Consider the following 6789-nt stretch of genomic DNA (forward strand, 5'->3'; position numbering starts at 1 on the left):
GTTTGCTGGTACATACAGCTGATTGTAACATTAGCGAAAGACAAGTTACAAACGCTTGTTTATTTTGATTGTTAGATCCATGTAGCTGGGATGGGAATTGCGTCACAAACATCTGATACCAGTGAAAATGTATCAATCACCAGCACCCAATTATTTATTAAAATTTCTGAAATGTGGATGCAACATAACACAATCTGCTACCCTCCAGTGCATATGCAGAAGGCAAGGAAAGATATGTACAAATGCTTGTACTCGTAGAGATACAAACTGTTGTAATTTTGTGGAAGTTGACATGGATGATGATTGAGATAAAAGTGATATTATAAGCGATCAGCTATAAAAGTAATATTATAAGCGATTATAAGCAGTCTATATAACTGTTTATGACACATTCCCCCAAGTATGTTAATTAATTTTGAAAATTTAAGTTTATTGATGTTAAACATTGCTCAGTTCATTTACGATTCCATGTAGCAGAACTTACCATAGTTGTATACACATTATACTCGTACCTGTAATTCTTATTTTCAACATAATGCATAGGTATTAAGTTGTGTAGCATATATTCATTTTAAAGTAAGTAGGTTCCAACACATGGAAACTATTAAACACTGTACTAGATATAAAACTGTTGTGTATCATGGGAAAAATGTAATAAAAGGATTTAAAAAAAACTTGTTTAGAATTTGGTTTCAATTGATATAAAGAATAAGGTTTCAAATATTGAACAATCCTCAATATGTAATGATATCAAATGTTAGGAAATGTGGCGCCCAAATTGGAAAATTCATCATAGCAGACCTATGCACTCTCGGAGGGTAGTAGACTTTCGAACACCATTTCTCTAAGGTATTTTTTCACAAAAGAGTCAATACGATTATACATTACAATAAGATCGCGTTTCAGTGTTTTTTCTACCTAAATTTGTAAGCCTGTTAAGGCCCATATTCCTATTACTATTATATTGCATGATGTTCTCATACAATGCATACTCCCTCCAGTAATATCCGTAATACAGCATGCGTATACAGCAATTATAATTTTTCAATAATAAATAAATAACTACTTTGTAATTTTTAAACTTTCTTCTTCTTCTTCTATCTGGTGGGTCAAATAGGGTTCAATGCTGCATAGTTGAAATCTGAGTTCTATAAGCTTTACAACGATGTAGCTACATCATGACACTGTAGTAATTAGGATGGTCGCAGGTCGCAGGGTGTTCTAATGTAATGTTCTATTTTCTTCATTAAAATCGGTGATACAGCCCATAAAGGGTATCCCATATTGGGACACCTTCTTCGGCCTAGTTCTCAGTGACTGTTGTACATTTTCCACACAAATGTGTAAGGTATATAATAACGAATTTTTTGTTGTACTATGGTACACTCAGTGTTGCCAGAGATGTAATACTTTCGGAAAAATTGAGTTTTGTGATTTTTAAAATTTCTTCTTCTTTTTCTTCTTCTAGTCGGTGGGGAAAATGGGAAGTTATGTTACATAGTTGTAATCTGAGTTCTATAAGCTTTACAAAGATGTATTAGTCATTGCTCTATGTTATATAGGAGGGGCACCGTGAAACTGCGAATAGTAGTAGTGCGTAACGGCCATGCTTGAAAATTCTCCACAGCGGCCTTACTCCACCTCGGAGAATGGTAGACTTTTCGCCATCGTTTTCCTCAGGTATTTTTCCACAAGAACCCATTAACAGAAATTGCATTGCAATTTGTTCCCGGTTGAGCATTTTTTGATCTAACTTTGGTAGTCTACTGTTCTAATTACGAATCCTAACAGCTTGAATGCTTCACTTGTTATATTTACAATGTGATTTTCAAACGTTCTTAGCATGAAACGTAACACCAAGATCCCTAACTGAATCATGTCTATTTACTTCATATTTATTAATTACATAATCGTAGTTTCGATGAGATTTGCTTCTAGTGAATGATATCACTTTGCACTTGCTTGCATTGACTCCAAGTTGATTAGAAAAATACCAGTTACTAATATGATCTAGACTTTGCTGCAGTTTTTGTTACCGTTCAGAGAATTGATTTAAGCATATATCTTCAGATCATCCGCGTATAGTAATTTTTCATGGTCAGGAATGCAGTCAGGTAAGTCATTAATAAACAAGAGAAATAACAATGGTCCTAGCTTTGAATTGTGTGGAACTCCTGAGGAAACAATATATTCTTTAGATTTGTATGCAACAAAAAGAACGGATTATCTACGATTAGATAGGTATGACCAGAATAATTTAATCAAAGGCGGGGCAAAGTGAAAAAGATTTAATTTTTCTATTAATATGTTGGGATTAACTTTATCAAAGGCCTTTTCGAAGTTAATATAAATCACATCGACTTGGCTACCTACACCTAATGTATTCGCTATAAAATCTGTAATAATTTCAAGATTCATTACTATGGATTTTTGTGGAATAAAACCATGCTGCTTAACTGAGGTAAACGGTTTGACATGATTAAAGATTCACCGATACAAGATATGCTCAAATACTTTAGCAAAAGCAGGCAATATAGCTATGGGTCGAACGTTGGTAATGTCTTGACTATTGTTAGACTTTGAAATTGGACAAATTAAAGCTGTTTCCCATTTGTCTGGGAAAGTGTTTGTTCTTAGTGATAAATTAAATGCAATTAATAGGGGATATTTAAATATATCAGCACAACCCTTCACAATATAGGAGGGAAATCCGTTACCTTTTTTAAAAAAACAAATGGTATTACAGAGGTAATAGAATAGGTTATAATAACGAAATAAACCTTCTTTTCACTAAGGTGATGTGTGATGATGCTTGTGATATGTGCATTACCTATTAGATTTCAGTACAGTGATCGAAAAACTCCCATGCTTCTATTTCCATTGCACCATGTTGGCCTACCTTAGGCTGTATATAACTTGAATATCTTTACAAATGTGACGATGATAATGTCAACACATCATACTGATCTACTGTATGAAGAAAGAGTTAAGATTATCTCATTCAATATATTTGTACACAGATGTTATGGAACATATGCAGAATATGACTACAATATTTTCAAACTCCATCTCATTTCACAAAATTTATACTTTTCCTGATATACATTACCTATTTCTCTTGAGAGGAACTTAGATCACTAAAATAGTTGTACGAAACAGTTAAGTCTCGTGTTTTGTTTCATGGCGCATGAAGCATTAAATAAAACTTATTCATGTTCATTAATACTTTAATATATGTAAGTATTCAAGAAATACCCTGTATTAATGCTATTAAAATTCGAATAATGTATTTTTGAATATATCGAATTAAATTGTTCTTTGAATAATGAATAATTATTCGAATAATTTTTTCAATATTGGAAACGAATACTCAGATATTTGAGTAATTTTATCAGCACTGCTCTGTGTATAAGTAGTCAAGTATCGAATACCTCTCCGGAAAAGAAATCCCACGATTGTGCACAGATGGTTAGAAACACAGTATTTTATTACAAACAATAGATAATTAAAAAGAAAAAAATATATATTTTACATTTTATCTTTCAGATTTTGTTGTTGCCCATCGAGGACCATGTACGGAAGAAGAATCTGCTAGAGTACGCAGACAATTCAAGTTTAAGAAACGTCGAATGTTAGTCCCTCCTATTGCTATGTATTCTAATGTTGTACAAAATATATAAATGTATATATACGTAATTCATTTTAGTAATTTCGTTATTTATAATAATCATTATTACCATTAACGTTCAAAGAGTATCAAATTTCGGAAAAAAATTTCTTGTCCTTAAAATGTATAGTTTTAAAATAAAGGTCAATTTCAACAAAGTTATTCTTTTTATACAGATTTAAATTAAAGAAGAAAGTACAGTATCCTGTTCCATAGTGGTGTAGTAATTATGTACTATTAACATATGAAATTCATATGACCCGAGTAAATTACAATTTAATATATTAAATATTGAAATTTAAATTTGTGCACTAGCATTCATCCGAAAACTCTTTTACAGACATCATTGTTAAGTTGCCAGTGCTCATTACTCTACGAGCCTCACTCTATAGCGGTTTTCGCGAACTTGACAAACAGAAATGCAAATAATGCAACAAGCTATATAATAGTGTCATGCTGACTAATTCAAACTAAAAAGCAAATTTTGCGTTGTGTTGATTCAAACTGATACTGAATGAAGCTATTGAACAGCTGCACCAAAGTTTCCTTGAAACAACATTATTAGAAATTAAAATTGATATACAAATAAATGTTCTTGATTCTGCGAAGAACACACGAAAATACTATTATTGTTACTGTTGAATGTTTATATTACGTTGGTTAAGCAAACGTGGAGTTGTTACGAACCTTGGAGTTGTTGATAATTGATAATTGAATAAGCACTTTCGAGAAACAACAAATAGAATTCCCAAGTGTGTGTATTATCTTTTGTAGATTCCATTGTGACAAGAACGTGTATTACAAAGGGAAATGTCAAACAACACTGGATATACATATGGGGCAAGTGGAAATTGGGGAGATGGTGCCCAAGATGAAAGTTACAGTTTTAATGTTAATGAAGGTGAATTTTCACAAGAATTACAGTTTCAATCTTTTGATAATCAAGCACAAACAGGCTATTCACAAGCACCTATGTATGGGGCAAATCCTTACTTAAATCCATCAGTTTCGGCATATCGAGGTGAAATATTCACTCCATCTTCTGCTACTTCAGCTCCGCCAGGATTTTCAGACGGTGATACTGACTTTGAAAATGAGCCTCCACTGTTAGAGGAGCTGGGAATAAATCCAGATCATATTTTGCAAAAAACACTCGCAGTTCTAAATCCATTTCGTGAAACAGATGCCAACATCTTGCACGATACAGATTTGGCTGGTCCATTGGCTTTCTGTTTAGCCTTTGGAGGATTTCTATTATTATCTGGAAAAATTCATTTTAGTCACATCTATGGCATAGGTGTTGTAGGTTGTTTAGCTATTTATGCGTTGTTAAGCCTCATGACAGTGTCCGGATTATCACTGGGAGCAGTTGTATCTGTATTAGGCTATTGTTTACTCCCTATGGTAATCCTGTCTGGTATTAATGTTTTCCTTTCGCTACAGACTTTAGTAGGGATAATTTTGACATGCTTGTCAATTGGTTGGTGCAGTTTATCTGCCTCAAAACTGTTTGTGACAGCTCTGTCTATGGACCGTCAGCAATTTTTGGTTGCATATCCTTGTGCACTATTATATGGTGTGTTTGCTTTGCTTACAATTTTTTAAAGATTTAAGAAATTTCAACATTCCAAATTAATTAAATGTTAATTTGCATCAACTTGAAATATGCTTTGATTCAAAGAATTTGCATTTAAATTGTAATATCTTATTATTAATATAATGTATTATAAACGATTGTGGTGTTGTTCCAGTAGTAATTAGTTACTGGGCTTCTATAGTCTGAAAGTATGTACGACATGAAGATTCTGTGTTAAAACTATGTAAAACTACTATTGATTTTTGTGGTGGGAGGAAGGTGAAATTAATATACTGTATGTCGTAACGTTAGTGAAGTGTTGCTTTCGTTTCTTGTTGTCCATAACGCATTCACTGAAAAAACTGGACTGAAATGCATTTACATAGTTGCTTTAGCATTACAAGAAAAGTATATTATGAATGAATTTTTATAGTTTATCATTGTAGATGGTTCTGATGTGTTGTAAGATCGGAAATTGGTATCGAAACGAATATTCGACTTTGGCAGTATCGTTCTGAGCAAAAAAACATTGCCTTTTGTTTGTTTGTTTGTTTTACAAATTGTTTATTTTGAAGTTTAAGCACTATTTAAATGTACATGATTTGTGTAACTGATTAATACACGAATTTTACAGTTCCGTATACAATGTACCATTTGTGCATTCCAAAACCTGTTCCTAGTTTCAATTTTTATCATCAGGGTCAGTCTTTATTTTTTGTTTATGTAAAATATCACTGTAGGCAGTTGATTCAAATTTTGGTTTCGCAGAAACCTTTTAGGGGTATTATTTAGTTTCTCTCCGAAATCAGATGGTAGTAACTGTAGCTCACTTGGTAGTCATTACGGTTCGTTATTTGGGGTTAACTGCTGTATCACCCAACCAGTTTTAGGAAATTTACCGGGTCAATTGGAGAATTTATTTAAGTTTGTGAGGAAGTATGAGTGAAAGTCAGGTAAGGGGAATAGTAAAAGTTAAGAAAGTGGTTGTTTTTGATGTTGTAAGCAGCACTGTATGTGCAGGCGAATGGACTATTTCGCGGAGAGGTACACTTATTTTATTATACGGATCCATAGACTGTAAAATGCACAGAAAAATTTAGGCAAGTCCTTAATTTGCCCATTTCATGTCGAGAACAGAACCCAACCAACACCTGCGGGACTTCTAACCCGTTCCTACTACTTCTACTACTACTACTTATGGATCCGTATAGTAAAACTACATACCTAATAACATAACGTAATGTAATCCAACCAAATACAACCGAATGCACTACATTTTGGTACTTGTTTTCGATTTTGAAATTGGTCCGGCGATACAGCAGTAATGCCGTTATTTGCAACTGTGACGAGTATAAATACGTGGACGTATGACATAATAACTACATAGCTTAAAACGAACCAACTTGTGGTAGGTTGCCATTAAAAGGCACGATTACTATCTATCCGATTCAGGGCAGAAACGCAGGAAAAAGGCCCGATCGTCAGTTCGGGGGTGCGTCAGCGACGGTGGGTATACACATAAACGAGATCGTTTACAACGGCTCAA

At 33.5% G+C, this 6789-nt stretch overlaps 1 pseudogene; it reads left to right on the top strand.

Moving 5' to 3' along the window:
• The first annotated feature begins 4302 nt into the window (after positions 1-4302).
• On the top strand, positions 4303-5889 carry LOC145668659 (protein YIPF5 pseudogene; annotated as a pseudogene).
• Positions 5890-6789: the final 900 nt, after the last annotated feature.

The sequence above is a fragment of the Thermobia domestica genome, chromosome 13 (assembly GCF_964235325.1).
Source record: "Thermobia domestica chromosome 13, izTheDome1.hap1.1, whole genome shotgun sequence".
NCBI lineage: Eukaryota > Metazoa > Arthropoda > Insecta > Zygentoma > Lepismatidae > Thermobia > Thermobia domestica.